This window comes from Panthera onca, chromosome E2, assembly GCF_046562875.1.
Source record: "Panthera onca isolate mPanOnc1 chromosome E2, mPanOnc1 haplotype 2, whole genome shotgun sequence".
Lineage (NCBI taxonomy): Eukaryota > Metazoa > Chordata > Mammalia > Carnivora > Felidae > Panthera > Panthera onca.
The window spans coordinates 50,543,812-50,561,985 of NC_138353.1; the positions used below are offsets into that span (position 1 = coordinate 50,543,812).

The 18,174-nt window shown below is 42.3% G+C and overlaps 1 long non-coding RNA gene and 1 pseudogene across 1 annotated transcript in view; both read right to left on the minus strand.

The window, feature by feature from the left end:
• Positions 1–1,056: 1,056 nt before the first annotated feature.
• On the minus strand, positions 1,057–1,155 carry LOC132691420 (U6 spliceosomal RNA; annotated as a pseudogene).
• Positions 1,156–6,573: 5,418 nt separating this feature from the next.
• The window catches only part of LOC132690124 (uncharacterized), a 53,190-nt gene continuing 41,589 nt past the window's right edge, over positions 6,574–18,174 (minus strand). Inside the window, exon 4 of the long non-coding RNA XR_009615269.2 lies at positions 6,574–6,623. This is a non-coding gene — a long non-coding RNA (uncharacterized LOC132690124). The remainder of the gene's footprint in view (positions 6,624–18,174) is intronic.

The window sequence follows — 18,174 nt, forward strand, 5'->3', positions numbered from 1 at the left end:
TGTTATTAGTAATCTTCAGAAACAATATTTAAGGCTGTATAATTTTCCATCACATGGAAAAATATACTTCATTCTTGCACAGCATGTAAACAGCGAGACACATTCCCTTGAAAATCGTGACGGGAATGCATGGTGGCGGAGGATTTTGGTGCTGTGGTTGTACAATAACCTTCTGCTAGACTTTTAGGCTATCAATTTCTTTGCCATCATAACTAGCGCTATAGGGAATACTAAGGTACCCATGATCGTCTTGAATCTTCTATGTTGGTATTTGTTATCGCTTCCCAAATGAGGATATAAACTTTCCCATTTAAGGTATTTGTTCTTTTCACAGTTACCACACAGAATTTCTCCTTACATCTCAAAAAGAACATATTATTAGAGCTTGTACCTAGATGGCAATAAGGCAGGGAAAACCATTACTGACAATCGACACGGCTACATATTGGGTTCTCTTATTAAGGGAGAAGTGAGCCAGTGTGATTCCTGGAAGTCTTATCTGGGAGATCTCTTCTCATTTGTCTAGACTTTTTGTGAGTTACGAAGATATTTTACTGTATCCAACACAGCTTACCCATTTGAACAACTGTACTTACCTTACATGAGTGAGGACCACTGGTGACAGTGCCTTAAGATAAATTAGCTTAGATTGAGGGGAAAATAGGAAAAGGCCAAATAGATAAGAAAGTCTTTCCTGGCTTAAATTATCGCAGACAAAACGAGCTTCTTAGTTGAATCCTGTAGTGTCACTGAAGTCTGGAAAGTACTATTTCGTTGTGTTATTCGTGACTTACGCTAATGAAGTCTGCCTTTTCCACCAAGCACGAAGGTGCTGTGGAGAAAATGATTCTCAAGGGTACACAGAGACTGCAGATCATTTGGTTTCAGTCTTGCTCTGAATCTCACCCCAGTGATTAGCAACCTCCAAGCTGGGGCAGAGCACCAGAAGAGGGTCTGTTGGTGAGTGCGGAAAATAAGATTGGAATGAAAAAGATGCCAAGAAGACAACGTTCCTTATTTGAACATAGGTAAAAATTGATACCTGATTTAGCTCCTGAAATTATTCTCCATGGATCTGCACATCATCCTTGCTGAGGGGCCACGCTAATCTTTCTGAATTGTTCCAATTTTAGTACACGTGCAGCCAAAGCGAGCCTGCTCTTGAAATTATTGATTTAAACTGTGAAAAAGATACAGAAAAGAACCAGTTTTAATTTGCTACTTGTGTTTAGAAGGAGTTAGTGTAGGAAGATAGTCTTTGATGAGTTGATTGATTGGTTTAATGGCCCCAACTCATAAATACATTTTCAAATTCAATGATGGACCCAAGACCAGTTTTGCTCTGCTAGGGCATGCATGTTTGGAAATCTTTCCCAGCCCAAATAAATACAATTAAGTAGATATTCTGACTTTAAGCTCCTGCAAAGGAGCATTGAAATTTTTGGCTGAGACACACAGATATAAAAGATACAGCGTAATGAAGTGTTAGGAGTCAGATCACGATGTAGATATCAAAAGGAAATGCTACCAACTGATATTCACTTGGCTGGAGGGTAGAAAATGGTTAGGAGTTTTATCTTTTTATTCAATTTTTTTAAATGTTTATTTTTGAGAGAGAGGGAAGGTGTGTGGAGGAGATGCAGAGAGGAGGACAGAGGATCTGAAGCGGGCTCCACGCTGACAGCAGAGAGCCTGACGCAGGGCTCAAACTCATGAACGGCGAGATCATGACTTGAGCTAGACACTGAACTGACTGAGCCACCCAGATGCCTCAGGAATTTTAGTTGTAGAGAGAATTTTATGAAGATGATTTCTTCAGAGAAACTGGTGCCATTTGTCCCACACACACCCACCCCCCGCAACACACAGGAGGACAGGGTGTGTGAGTTGGTATAAGCTTCTGTGTGCGTGTAAGGGGAGGAATCTTGAGGGTAGAAGGTGAGCTTCCAATGGAGCCCAAAGGAAAGCTTGCTTCATGCTTCCTGGAAGGGGTGAAAATGGTAAAATGGAATCTGACTCTTGCCATTGAAACGTAGAGGTCTACAGAACATTTTTTTTTTTAACGTATGTTTATTTTTGAGAGAGACAGAGACAGAGACAGAGTGTGAGTAGGAGAGGGACAGAGAGGGAGGGAGACACAGAATCTGAAGCAGGCTTCAGGCTCTGAGATGTCAGCACAGAGCTCGACCCTGGGTTCAAATTCAAAAACTGCGAGATCATGACCTGAGCCAAAGTTGGACGCTTAACCAGGAGCCCCTAACATTTTTTTAGTAATAAAAAATAAAGTTTTAAATAAAGCAGAACAACAATAAAAGGAGCCACACAGGAATTGCCCTGGACTTTTACTGAGCAGGGACATAGAGCAGGTGATGTTTTACGACCCTTGAGATACTAAAACTCAGCCTGGACCTCCTGGACCTATTTTGACACCTGAACAACTAAACCTGGAAAGAAGACAAAACTCCAGCAGAGAGTCTGTGTGGTTTGAAGGTCCTGAAAACTAGAGGTGGAGAGAGGAGGGGCAATCATATCACAGAAAACATCACCCAAACTGCCACTGAGTGCAATCAGCAGACGTACAGGTGGGGGAGCTCTGAAGAAGTTATGGAAACACCCATGCAAGTGAGAGAATCTGCTTTAAGTATCTTCCAGGTCTAGAGAGAGGGAAGCTCATGTCCTGCTGTCCAGATAAGCAGGAGCTCTCCCATCCCCCCATTTCTTTCCTCCCTCAGTTCCATCATGTATTATCTAACAGTAAGAAGACAACACTGGGGTCCACATCCAACTACACCCGAGCTTCTGGATGCTTCAGCTGTATAAGCAGCTCTTAAAACCCTGGAAACGATCTAAGATAATCATGTGTTTCCATAAAATCTATAAAAGATATTCTAATCACCATTACTGAAGACTGGTTTCTCCATCCAGTTCAATCACTCCTCTCTTCTCCTCCTCTCAGGGGACTTTGAAGGGGCTATCGGCCTTCTGACGTGTTCTTAACTTTCAGACGAATGTTGATATTTTTCAACATTATTAATCACTGAAAATTCAAAAAGGACCACAAGGCTAAACTGTAGAGAAAGATCAGTTTCACTCAACGCTGATACATGAAAAACAGTTTTTTCCCCAAAATCATGTTCCTAGTAATATTTATAGACCATGAAAGCGAATACACAGCGGAAAAAAGAGATATTTCTCAGATATTTTGTGAAAAAGGTTCTTGAAAAGTCACAATGTTATGCAATTCTGTATCGCCTATTTTCAAGCAGTTTCAAATAATATTTTCTTTATAAATAAACTCACTTCCATCAGTTGGGTTCCAAGACCACATGATAAGAACATTCAAAAGTCATGAAAATTCCAGATCACAAAAAGGCTAGGTTTACTCGGCTTGCACATAAATAAATATACATGCACACACTGAGCCAATATTTTGAAGTAAAGATGAACGGGAACATTCAGAGTTATTTTGAGATGCTAAAAGATTAATTCCAGTCATATGATTCACAGAGAGATTTCCCCTTTAGGGGTCATGGTGACAAGAGGCATTCTTGAGATAACAGAAATGTCACGAAAATCATGGAATTAAGTGAGAATTTGATTCATTTCTACACTAACCCTTGAGGAAAAAATTAAAGTGAGGAAAAGATCAGTTAGAGTTATTTATAAAACAAAAACAAAAACAAAAACAAAAACCATTATAGGGGCACCTGGGTGGATCAGTTGGTTAAGCGACCAACTTCAGCTCAGGTCATGACCTCACAGCTCATGGGTTTGAGCCCCCCATCAGGCTATGTACTGACAGCTCAGAGTCTGGAGCCTGCTTCATATTCTGTCTCTCTCTCTCTCTCTCTCTCTCTCTCTGCCCCTCCCCCACTCAAACTCTGTGTGTGTCTCTTTTTCTCTTAAAAATAAACATTAAAAAAATTTAAAAAGCATTATGTAAACATTACCAAAAGGAAAATAGAAAACCTCTACAAATTGAGGTATGTCCACCTAAAAATACAGAAGATAAATCCTACTTGATGGTTATAGGTTCTTTGCAAAATGTGACAAACATTGAACAGCTGGGGATTATTGTATGCTGCTGTTAAAAAGGAAACATTATGAATTTTTTTTTTTTTTTTTGCCTTTTTCACAAGCAAAACCATCTGCCACTTTTCAGCAAAGTGAATACTATGGACAGCTGTAACCTATGGTTGGACAACACCTAACTGTTAGAAAAACAAAGAAAAGGGCTGCGGTCATGCTTTTAATAGCTTCATGACATGACCCTAGGTGACATCGGCAAGAAGAGTGGGGTAAGAACATTCAAAATTCCTCTTCTCCATAAAAGAATGAGATCACTAGCATGAGGAACAAAATCAGGATTTTCAAAATTCTGGAAATCCACCAAAGGGACTAATACCGGGACCTTTATTCTAGAAAAGTAGTTGAATCTCAGGAAGAACAGTCTGCTTTGTCCTACTTTAACTTTCCCTGTCTCCATCCCAGAGACGGGGGTGGAAAGGCTGATACCACTGAGAGTGGAGAGGCCCCTTCCACCGGCATGAAAGACTCATTAGAATTGAGAGGCTCAGCGTCCCCAGCTTCATCAGGATCTTCCCACATGTGCCCATTCCAAATAACAGGCTCTCATTCTTTCCCAGTCATTGCTCTCACTTTAATAACAGACGCCCTGAGAGGCTAGGAGTTCAATCTGTGTTGTAACTCAGCCAGTTGCAGGATGGGGTCCTGTGCTTGATTTGCAGCAATTTCAGCCCTGTGTGTATGGCATCGCCTTCAAGGCACATATAGAAGCTCTTGGGTCATTTATGTGGTGTTTCAGCTGAGAAATCAGATCAAATCTCTGAGCTCATCCATTTCTTTCACCACTTCGTCCAGCCACATTAGGAAAAAGGAACCAATGTCATTTATATTTCCCCGTCTGCCAAAAAGGTTTCCAAGTATTACATACAGAGTCTCTTAACTCCTTGATGAGGAGGATCCAATGCACGTCTTTTGCATATTGCTATCAAGGGCTCACACCATGGACGACCAGAGCTCTCTTTACTGCTGCAAACAGAATCATTATCATCTCTAAATCTAATTAGACTAGAGAGCCAACTCCAGAAACCCCAGAACCAATTCAGAAAACTCAGTCCTAAATTTTACTTCTTTGGAGTGCCTGGGGGGGCTCAGTCGGTTTAGTCACGGACTCTTGATTTCAGCTCAGGTCATGATCTCATGGTTCATGAGTTCAAGCCCCTCATCTGTCAATGCAGAGCCTCCTTGGGATTCTCTCTCTCCCTCTCTCTGCCTCTTCCCCCAACTGCACTCTCTTTCAAAATAAATAAATAAACCTAAAAAAAAATTTCCCTTTCTCTAAAACCACTTTTAGGTATTATTCAGGTTCTCTAGACAAACCTAACCAAGAACTTACAGATATACAGAATATTTATTATGAGCTATTTGCTCATGTGATTACAAAGTTTGAGAAGTCCCATGATCTGCCATGTGCAAGCTAGAAACTCAGGAAAGCCAACGGTGTTTGGTCCAACCCAAAGGCATGAGGACCAGTAGATCCAATGGTCCCAGCCCAAGTCTGCAGATATGGGAACCAGGGGCACTAATGTCCAAGGGCAGGAGAAGAGGGATATCCCAGCTCAAGTACTGAGAGCGAATCTGTCCTTCTTCTACCTTTTTGGTCTATTGGGTCCTCAATGGACTGGGTGATGCCCATCCATATTGGTGATGGCAATCTTTTTTATTCTGTCTACAGGTCCAAATGCTGATCTCTTCCAGAAACACACTCACAGACACACCCAGAAATAATGTTTTACCAGCTACCTGGGTATCACTTAGCCCAAACTGACACGTAAAATTAGCCTTGTTGTCATATTGTTCCTGTGAAGATCATGAATGAAAGATTTCCTTCCTGAGAGGAGGATGGATTGGTCCCGAGGAGACAAGACAGGAGGAAGCCCATTAAGCAGGACCCCGGCTGCCTCCACCTAAGTCCCCAGGTACCACTGGGATGGTGTTTCATGACATCACCGTGCAGACAGACTTCTGGGAATCTACAGTGGTCAGGGAACTGCAGAAGGGGGAGGGCCAGGACGACACCTCATGTGTTGTGTGACGAGGGCCTGCACAAGCAGCGGAGGGTGAGAGCAGGACCTTCCCAAAGCACATGAGTAGAAAAGTTGTCCCTGACTCTCAGATTCTGCTTTCCGTGGGTTCAAATGAACCTTTGTTGGAATTAAGGATGTGAAGCCCCTACCGTGACCCCAAGAGAAGCAGGACACTGGACCCATGTGCTTCTCCCCACCTCCTGCTGTGACCTTGCTGTGTGGCTCTAGGCATGTCATGTAATTTCCAGGACGTGTAAGTAATGAACCTTTTAAACATTTTTTTCAAAGTTCCCTGGTGGTTATTGCTGAGGGCATCTTGAACTCATATGAACCGCAAGGGCCAGTCGGGCGACACCTCTGGTTATCAGCAGTCTGAGACTGACATAAAATACTACCTTGCAGCCTAAAGCATCACTCATGAACCAGGCACAGTGCGCAAACACGCAGCATTTCATCCCTCTTACCTTGACGGTGACGGGTATGGAGCACAGAAAAGCAAATAGTGCTCTGCACCTGGAAGAATAATATTTTAAGAGCAATTAGAACCATTTGAAAAAGGTGTGCTTCCAGACTACAGACATCCCTGTCCTATATTATTTGTTTCTCCATTTATTAATTTTTACCTTACATAAATATGAGTTTATACTTGCTTAGGAATAAAAATACATTTCCCAAAGAAGCCTTCTACTCCTGCTTCTCAGTTCCTGTTTGCAAATACAACCCTTTGTATGTGAGAGGATCATCATTTTTCACACCAATGGAGGTGGGAAATAGTATCTTCCCACACATAAGGACACAGAGGGGAATGACAGAATACGGCAGTGGCAGCTTCCTGGATCAGGCTCCAAACACCGCTGTTTGGGATCATGAGGAGAGTTATTATGCCACACACGGCTTTCCACATCTTCATGCTGGCAAAGGCACTACCAACCCTTGACTTCCTGCGTCTCTTACGTAGACCTTTCTTGGGCTTACAAAGCAACGTGCCATCATCACCCACATCGAGCATGAAAAGGCTGGCTTAGGCGGGACTGGCTCAAGGTTGCACAATATACAAATGACATGTTTGGGGATAAAATCCACCCCCACCCCCGGACTCATTCTTGCAGGTGCTGTAAGCGCAGGTCACTGCTAACCACAGAAAGTTAGGGAGGGGAATGTAATCACCGCTCATCAACAAAAAGAAATGAATCGCTGATGAACATCAGAATACGGATGAATCTTGAAAACATGCTGGGCAAAAAAAAAAAAAAAAAAAAAAAAAAAAAAAGCCTGACACACAGAAAGTATAATTCAGTTTCTTTGATATTCTAGAAGAGGCAGCACTAACCTATAGTGGCAGAAAGCAAATCAAGTTTTGCCTACTCCTGGGGGTTAGAGGGGACGGACTGCAGATGGGCCGAGTGAACTTTGGGGGATGATAAAAAGACTCTGCCTCAGAAGTGGTGATTGTTGCATGTGTGTCTGCATTTGTCAAAACTCATTGAACTATACATTTAAAATGAGTACATTTTATTGGGATGTAAGTTATGCCTCCGTAAAATTGATTTTAAAAAATCACACCTTTGAGGTGGGCGCAAAGTGCAGCATTGCTTCTCATCCATATAATTTGACTGCACGTTAATAATAAAATCTTGAAGAAAAAAAAAGACAGGAAGCGCATGAGCAGGACCCTGGGACAGCTGCCCTCATCCACATTCTAAGAGAAAATTAATCAGAATCAACTTAACTTGTCAGACAAGGGCACACACAGCCTCTATGTGCAAACAACAAAAAATCATCCTAGAATGTTCAACTTGATAGTAATATTGAAATTATGTTCATTTTTGGTTTTTAGACTATGAATTGGTATTTTTGTCCCCTGATAGTTTGAACATGCACATGAGCACCATCAGATTATCACATGGAGAAAACATTACAAGGAAAAAAATGATGCACTTATCTTGGAGAACCGTTACATTGCAGACCATGTGAAAGTATGTGAAAGTTTCTTTTTCTTCTTTTTTATTTTAGAGAGAGAGAAGGCGTGCATGAGTGAGGGGGAAGAGCAGAGAGAGAGGGAGAGAGAGAATCCCAAGCAGGCCCCATGCTGAGCATGGAGCCCCAAAGAGGGCTTGATCCCACGACACCGAGACCTGAGCTGAGCTTCAAGTTTCTTTTAAGGAGCAAAATTAAGAGCCAATCCGCCCATAAGCTGTCATCCTAACACATTTCCAAAAAGGAAAACGTTCTTGACGTATCTTTTAAAAGTCAGTGAAGAATCGGTCATCGTCCTTTTCAATCCGCTGTGGTTTTAACTCCCCATTTGTGCTATGTGAACAGCAGAGAGGGTCTCATTTTTTCCAGTCACTCCTAAGATAACAAAAACCCCTCATAAGTCAAATTATAAGCAGTCTAATGTTAGCAATTAAAACGTCTGGTCCTAGTGAGAGCAAACCTTGAAACTCTGTCCAAGGTTGGAGCTCCTCCCCCACTCAGGTCCAGCCTCCCACAGGCTGAACATCTATGATGGAAAATGGAGACCATTGTTTGTTTCCCCACCATATTCTTGTCCTCCTCTCTCCCCTCTCCATTATCTTGCCGGGCTACCAATGGCTCTTCTGGTTTTAAAGTAGAGTAGGGACAGGATACAGAGACAGAAGAGGTCTCAGTTGACTGACACGGTCAAAGATTTCATCTGTGTCTGATTGGTGCCAGCCCCCTCTTTGGGGGCAGAGGGTCTCTCGGATAGGACCCTCTAGTATTAATCCTTCCTCCTTGGCAGTGGCTATAAAAGATGCCTCTTGGGCATCTGGGTGGTTCAGTCCATTAAGTGCTTGACTCCTGATTTCGATTCAGATCACAATCTCATGGTTAGTGAGACTGAGTCCCACACTGGGCTCTGCACTGACAGCAGGGACCCTGCTTGGGATTCTCTCTTTGCCTCTCTCTCTGCCCATTGCCTGCTTGCTTGTTCTCTCTCTTAAAATAAATAAAATAAAATAAAGTAAAATAAAATAAAATAAAGTAAAACAAAACAAAACAAAATAAAATAAAATAAATGATGCCTCTTAACATTTGTGTCCTAGGACATACTAGTAACAGATGGGAGAATGGAATGAGTCATCCCTAGATAACAGATTTTAAATATTTTCCCAGAAAACTGAAAACGGACAGAAATTTTGGTGCAAGAGTAGAGGATGTCACAACCACAGGGAGGACCAGAGGAGAAGAGAGAATCAGCCTGCCCTGCAAGCAGCGTCCCAGAAATATCCAGAAGGGGAGCTGGCAGATATGTGGGAGATAGGAACAAGAGACAGAGCTCAAACAACAGAGAATAATCAAAGCGCTGTTAAAAATGCAATCCTCCGGGTCCCATACACCTCCTCCAACTTCACGCACCGCAAAGGCAGCCAGCCAGGCCAAGCTCTACAAAGTTTTGCTCTAAGTGCTAACACACGCTGTCTGAAGAGAGAACTGGGACACTAGGGTGGGTATGCCCCTCCGCAGTGAGCCCTCCCGCTCTGGAAGAGGGTGCCTCAGCACCGAGACTGCCCTCTACTGGTTCAGCCTAAAATGAAGCTCTGGAAAATACAAGCACACAGAACTTCCCATTGGATTTTCTATGATGTTAGACACAAAAGGCCAACAAGGAACCACCATATTCTTGAAGAAAAACAACAGCATGGGCCAATAAGAAAAAATGAAGTACACAGCATTAATATTTTAGCAATCAGTGAGTTCCGACTGACAACCAGTCTCAAATTGGCTTATTCAACAAACAAACATACAAACAAATAGGAAGTCTAAGACCAAGGTGCCAGCAGAGTTTCTTCTGAGGCTTGAAGAGCTACATGACTGTCTTTTCCCTATGTCCCTGTGTCCTAATCTCCTCTTCTTACATGGACACCAGCCACATTGGGTCAGGGTCCACCCTAATGACCTCATTTTAACATAATTACCTCTTGAAAAACCCTATCCCCAAATACTGTCCGGTTCTAAAGTACTGCGGGTCAGGACTTTAATGTATAAATTTTACAAAGACACAGATCAAGCCTATAACATACATTAGCTCCATTAACTGCACATGCCAGGTCAGCCCTAGCATTAGGCACGGTCAGGGTCATGCATCCAGCGGCATTCATGGGCATCTTCACCTGCCTTCTGTTGCTTGTGTTACACCTTACATTTAGAACAGGCACACAGGTGATTTGAAAAGTAATTCAGCATTTTGTAAACAATCAACTGATATGCATATCAAACAATTCTAAAATTAAAATTCTATTTTCTTAAGTTTATTTATTTTGAGAGAGAGAGAGAGAGAGAGAGAGAGAGAGCGAGCAGGGGAGGGGCAGAGAGAGAGAGGGAGAAAGAAAGAATCCCAAGCAGGCTCTGTGATGACTCAATCTCACCCACCGTGAGATCCTGACCTGGGCCGAAATCAAGAGCCAGACGCTTAACCAACTGAGCCACCCTGCCACCCCAAATCCTATTTTTAAGAATCCATGTCATCTGGCCGTCACTTCTTGGCCAACTCATTCCATCATTGCTTTCATCTGGACTCATTAGCCCTTGTACTGCGGACACAAGCAGACACAATAGTTCTCATTCATAAATCTGGCTGCCATTACAGCAGGGCGGACACAGACACAGTCAAATGGCCACTCTGTGCATCCAACCTTTCTGTTGCCTTGAGGATGTGGGGCGTGTGGAGAATGGAGTGCAGAGGGAAAGACAAGGATGGCAGTGCCTATCAGGACCTTCTCAGAGCTCCCAACCTCAGGAGAGTCCTACATTTACTTACACACCACCATTGATTGGAAATCACACTTGGTGTTTCCTTGGATTGTCGTATACCACCCTATAAAAGAAACCCAGGCTTCCAAATTTGGATTACATTTTTTAATCAAACCAAAAATGCATGTATCAATTATAACGATTGATACTGACTCAGGAGAGGGGTATATTCAAGAAATCACGGCAGTGTTTACAAGCAACATCTGAGGACACATGTTAATATGTTTTGACGCTACCTTGTGGTCTAAATTTGGTGTCTCTCTTTAATGGCTTTCATAATGACTGGCTTAAGCCATCTATACTCAAGTGGATTCCAAAGTGTTTCAGGGAACTAGGCAATCAAGTGACCAATTTAAAAGATGTGAAGGGGCACTATTGATTTTTTTAAATGCTATTTTTAAGGGTTTTCTGACAGTTTCAGTGGTAGTTGGAAGAATGTCAAATTTACCCTTTAGTAGAAAAATTGATTATATGCAAGAGGGCGCAGCAATGTTGTTTTCTTAATCCTCAACTTATCCTGAACAGTGTTTTCTTCTCCACTGTTCTTTTATCTGAAAGGAGTTCATTTAAGAAGGAAAAAAAATGAATGTACATCACGACATCCTTCTGTATATTTAAGTGGCAACAGAGAAAGTAAAACTCATACTGTTCAAAATCAAGTAGTTTCTGTAATAATTAGTGGATTGGGTTCACTAACCAAGTACAAGGTTTCGATCTCTGGTCTCTGCTACAGAGCGTTCTTGATTCAACACTCCACATGTTCTACTAGATCAAAGGTATTCCAAATCCTGGAATAAGGACATGAGAAAGAAAAAATAAAAATATGTTCTCATTTTCTAAATAAAATACTGTTTTTATAAAATGTAAGAAATTCATGGGCTTACATAATCACCAAGTCCACTACATAGGACCAGTAAGATCAAAATTACATACTCTGCTTGCCACTTATCAGAACTATTACTTAGATCCTAAAAACACAAAGAAATTAACTGCCATTCTCCTTTTGATACATATCACACCTTCCTATAGTTCACTATACTCTCTTGTGGCTTCTGTGCATCTACAAGACATAATACATATTTCTAAATATAATTTAATTGGTGTTAATATGTGGTATTATGTCTGCAAGCATCAAGTGGGAGGCTAGGAATTATGTGACCATTACAATCCTTGCATACACTTTATGAGTTATCCCCAAAAGGCACCATATTCTGCAGATTTTGGGACCATATTTCCAGTTGCGATGTCTTCAGAGTAAGCCACCTACCATGGTAAAAATATCTCTTTTCATATTCCAAGCAATGTGACTGGGGGAGCCACCAATATTCAGTGGGTATCGTACATTCGAAGACTTTTTTTTTTAAATTTTAATTAAATGCAAGAACAGCCTTGCTTGCAAAGTTAAGAATTTCAGGGAAGAAATATGGAATATCCATCTGCTCTAAATAAAAAGAAATTGTGCTTGATTACCTGGTTCATGTAAAGATGATAGAATCTTGAATCTTTTTATGGTTTCCTTAGATTTGAAGGTCAGAAATATTTCAGCTACCTGTGACTTACCCTGTTCGTTACAAGAGATACAAGGAGTCATTCCAGTTAGTCCATACATTTGTTTATCATATGCTGAATACGTCTCCTCAAGAGATGATTTATTTTAAATTTAGAAATGCTACTATTTTTTCAAAATATAAACTCCTTATATTGCAATACTATATAGATACTTCGCTTCCCCCATTAACATCTTACATAACCATAGTGCGTTTGTCAAAACCAAGAAACTGATGTAGGGACATTACTATTAACTGAAGTTATGACTTTATTCAGATTCCATCAGTTTTTCCATTAATGCCCATGTTCCACTGCAAGATTCAACACAGGATTCATCACATTAGACTTGTCATGTCTTCCCAGTTTTCTGTGATGTACAACAGCTTCTTGGTCCCCTTCCTTCCTCCCTCCTTCCCTTCCTTCCTTCCTTCCTTCCTCCCTCCCTCCCTTCTTTCTCTCTTTCTCTCTCTCTCTCTCTCTCTCTCTCTTTCTCTTCTTTCTTTCTTTCTTTCTTTCTTTCTTTCTTTCTTTCTTTCTTTCTTTCTTTCTTTCTTTCTTTCTGCCTTCATGGTCTTGAGGAGGGTTTCTGGGCATCCTGTAGAGTATCCTCCAGTCTGGGGCAGTCTGATGTCTTCTCAAGATTAGCCTGGGGTCACAGGCTTTAGGGAAGATTATCACAGAGGTGAAGTGTCCTATCTTCCCTTATCACTTCATATCGGGGGGGGGGGTACATGATGTCGATATGACATCATGAATGATACTGGCCTTCACCACGTGGCTAAGGCAGGGTTTGGCAGGTTTCTCTAGTCTAAAGTTATTATTCTTACCCTCTTCCCTATTCTTTGAAAGCAAGTTACTGAGACCAACCCACATTTAGTGGACCTGAAGTGATGAGGACATGTTCCATCCTCTGGAAGGGGGATTATCTACATGTATTCCTTGTTATTTCAGTAAAGAAGTTTCTTCTTGCATATGTACTTATTCAATTATTTATGTACATTAATACGACACATGGGTATTTCTTTTATACTTTGGGCTATTATCCAATATAATATCTTTTTTTTTGCTAAAATTATTTCAGTTTTGGCCTTTGGGAAATCTTTCAGGTTGACTCCTATATCCAGTTGACATAATTCCATCCTGTTGTTTTTTGAACATGTCCTCAGTTTCTGGTACTAAATGATCCTCCTGGCTCATCTGGTATTTTCTCTGCACCACCACTAGAATGCCTAGTGCATGGTAACTTCCTCCCAAAGAAGAGAGTATGGGAAGGGAGTGGAGAGTAGAGGAACTGTCAGCGATGAAATCTGCCAAACACTTTCTTTGCCGGTAATCAACATCAATATCAACAAGTCATATTTATAGTATGTACCCTTGAAATATTGTGATGAAAATGGCATCCTACCTCTGTGGACTTCCTCCCCACATAACCTGCACAACCCTGTCTAATCATAAGAAAAGCATCAGATCATCCCAATTTAGAGACATTCTACAAAATACTTAACTGGTATCCCTAGCAACTGTCAATATTACCAAAAGCAAGGGAAGTCTGAGAAGCTGTCACAGCCACGAGTAGGCTAAGGACATAGGACTACCAAACGTAACATGGTCACCTGGATGGGATGCTGGAATAGGAAGGGACATTAGGTAAAAACTAAGGGAGTATGAATAAAATATGAACTTAGGTTAATAAAAAATGCATCGATCTTGGTCCGTTAATGTAACCAATGTACCATACTAACATACGATGTTCCTAAGAGAGGAAACGGAGTATGGGCTATATGGAGATTCTCTGTACTACTTTCACAATTTTTCTCTATTGCTAAAATTGTCCTAAAAATAAATTTAATCAAAAAATAGGCATGCAGTAAATATGATTGACTTGAGAGCAAGAACTGAAGACCCTGCTGACATTTTATCCCCCGAATTGATCCAAGTGATCGAGTCTGCATTCATTAATCAGAACGTAAATGAAGCTGAGTATCAGAGGATAATTTGCACATGAATACACCACTAAAGTTTCTCTCCAAGTCTGAGTCTATCTAAAAGTTTGTCCTCGCAAAACTGAGAATTCTCTTATTAAGAGTAGAAATCAATTCCATTCATTTGTTTATTTTTCCAATTTTAGAAAGAATGGTATTTGAATACACAATATAGGCATAGGCACTACTTGGTCTTGTCTCCAAGAAATGCTTCATAAAGAGGAGGGGACCAAAGTCTCCAGGTATCAGGTGAGTAGCGGATACAAGAGAAAGTCCTGTAGCCCACGGGGAGCCTGGGAGCAAAAATGAGATCTTGCAATTAAGAAAATGCCAGAAAGTAAAACTGCATTTCTAGGTGAAAACCCCAATTCCCAGGGAGAATAATTACAATGCCATGATTCTTATTAAATGTTCCAGTTACGGGGGCTTGGAGACTTCATGCTGGACATTAAGTAGGAAGAAGATGCTTATTACCATGAAACCAGGTTGGCTAAAGCCCAGGTATTCTGAAGACGCAGGATTACATTTACGTCAATATGTTTAAGTACTCTGAAAATGGCAAGAAACACAGCGTCTTTCGAAGTCTTCCACATTTTACCTGTCCAAAGATTTGAACAGGGGCTCGCTGCCATTCTGTGGCTGTAATCTGGAACTGAGAGAGCAGGACCGCTGCCCAGGATGAGGGCACTGGTGGAGACAGGGATGGATACAGAAACTCGCCTTCCCCAGCCAGCTCCTTCTGTGCACCTTATCGATGCTGCCGGGGATTTGAAGAACCTCTGAGACATGCTCCAAAGCACTGAAGACCCAATTCCTTAGGCCAGGTGACGGGTGATAAACTAGACTTTCAACGCCTGGAGCAAAGGAGAACGACATCTCAGCGTGAGCAGGTCCAACAGAGCGCAATCCCAGGAGGATGGCAGGACAGGCAAGCTTCACCAGCCCCCAGGCCCAGGAGCCTAGGGGCTCGCTAATTCCTGTCTCCCTGACATCTCCCATGGAAGGGAGGCAAAGCAGCAGCCCACTGTACCCCCCAGAGGAGCATGAGCTGCCGCACAACCCAGTCCCGTCAAGGATGGCAGAGGCAGGGCTGGGAAGGATGCTAGAAGGGCCTGGCGGGGAGCCTGAGGACAGGAAGTGTGTGCAGGTGAATGGGGTGACCCGCAAAGCACTGTGAATGACGGGAGCGGGGGATGGGGGGGTGGCAACAAGCAGCCCTCCCTCCCGACCCCGTCTTCTCCTGCACCCCTCGTCTCTGCCCCTCTTCCACGGTAGACTCAGCTGAGTCACCAGTGGTTTCACCAGATGACTGAGTGAGTCACTGCTTTTTGGCTGCCATTCCCTAGAACAGGCTTCTATTCAACTCCCTTCTGTGCTGTGATCTGGGCTGCCAGGAGCCACAGAGAGGCTCATCTCGATTCTGCTGGCCCCGTTTTATCATGCAAACCACTCTTCTGTTAACCACTTCCTCTGTAAGGGAGATGCCAGCTGGCGCGCTCCTGCCAGAGAAACTGGCTTACAACCTAAAACCCAATCTTTCTGTGTATCCAAAATGCTTCCCCAAATGTGTCCTACTTCCGCAGTGGCAACGACCGCGTTGGTCACCCCTGGCTCACCAATCGTGCCTGATATATTTAGACTATCTCACCGTCCTGGGTACATTAATTTCCATTCCACACGGCATCAACTTGGAAAAATTTCTCTCTTGCTATGCAGTCACTAAATTACAACGAAGCCTCACATACGACAATTGTGTATTTAGTGGTCTTACTCGAAGAATTAGGGTTTGGGGGAGGGGAACAGAATTGGGGCCTATTTAGGAACCACAAACACGACTTCAAATTCAATACCGGGCACCCACATTCTTAAAATATCCTTTAGTGACTATTACTAGGGATTGTCCTCGAGTGTCCCACCTCCATCCAGTACCTAGACTTTAGCCATTTGGGTGGCGTCTCTCAACTCATTTCTCTCCCTTTACTTCTCCTCACCTCCCTACTAATTAAAAAAAATTTTTTTTTTAATGTTTCCCTTTACTTTTGAGACACAGACAGAGCATGAGCAGGGAAGAGGCAGAGAGAGAGAGGGAGACACAGAATCAGAAGCAGGCTCCAGGCTCCGAGCTGTCAGCACAGAGCCCGACGCGGGGCTCCATCTCGTCAACTGCGAGATCATGACTGGGGCGGAAGTCAGACGCTCAACCGACTGAGCCACCCAGGCGCCCCCCACCCCCCCACCTAATTTTAAATATTTGCAGTTGCTTCAAGGCTGCCATGTTGCCTGCCTCAAACACTGTCGCCAAACGGTGCTACAGATCGGCAGACATGGGGGAGACACGCCTAGAGAGCTCTGAAGGAGAAGGGGCCCTGTGCCTTTGAAAAGAAGGGTGGCCGTAAACAGGAAGTCTCTGCACCCTTTATGTTTGCCATACAGCCTTCAGGAGAAACATCTCTTAGAGACTAAGATACAAAGAAACATGTCCAAGGTCTGGCCTGTCTACCTGGGGAAGGTAATAACCGCCTTCCCCAGGTGTCTAGGGAGAGGCTGTTTTCCTTCCTGCCTCTCCCGTGAGAACTATGTCCTTTTTAGCCTCACTACCCACTTGAACGGGTCTTTGATTAAGAGATACAAAGAGAATGCCAAACACCCTCCATCTTCCTAAAACGTAACCAGGATAGGGGTATATGGCGCTGAGAGTTTCTAAAAAAAGGACGATCCCGTTGTTTGTTACAACTGTTGCACAGCTAAATCATACTATCATTTTTCACCCTTCTTTTAAAAGAATTAGGAAAAATGGGTAGATTAAAGAACAAACCACATCGTCACTCCAAAGTGGTTGCTGGAGCAAGGTAAAAATCAAATCAGCAACCGTTGCATGTAAATTAAAATATAAAGGGGAAATTTACTGCCTCTGACAATTATCTTACTTGTGGTTATTTTGTGACTTTTAAGGTAGGTTCAAAACATGAAATAACTGTAATATGTTTCTACTTAGATTTTTAAATGAAGGAGACCAGGTAGCTATATCAGAAGGTATTTCAACAAGGCATATGAATTCAGTGGGGGAAAAAAATCACCAATTCGTCTCTTTAAAAACATATTTGGGGGCACCTGGGTGGCTCAGTTGGTGAAATGTCTGACTCCTGATTTCGGCTCAGGTCATGATCTCACAGTTCCTGAGATCCAGCCCTGAGAGGAATTCCTCTCTCCTCTCTCTCTGTCCCTCCCCCACTCATGTCCTCTCTCTCTCAAAATAAATAAACTTTAAAAAAAATAAACACGTATTTGGTATAATTTTCTAAAGCAAAGAAATAAATATCCGCTAAAATATCAATTTACTCAGGATGGATGATTTTTTAAAACTAATCCTGGCATTCTGTGCTAAGGGTTTTCAAACGCACGCTGCATTTTCACAAAACCAAAGAGCTGCTCCTGATTTTTGTGGTCAGAAACACCTAGAATGGTAACATCAGGTACGTTGACAGTTGTAGGCCAAAATTCATCGGAACGACTCTAATTTCAAGCTAAATGATTTCTTTTATGGCACAAAAAAGTTCGCTTACTTCCCTTTTTCTGATTCTAGTTCACATGTTACCTAAGAGACCTACCCTCTCTATGGGAAGAAACAGAAAAATCCCTAAGGAAAGTGCTTACCACATAACTGCTGAGTAAAAGCAGCTGACTTAGAAGGGGCACTCTCTAAAGTGCTGGGAAGATATTTGCTTCTTTTCTTACCGTAACATCGGCATTGTACGACA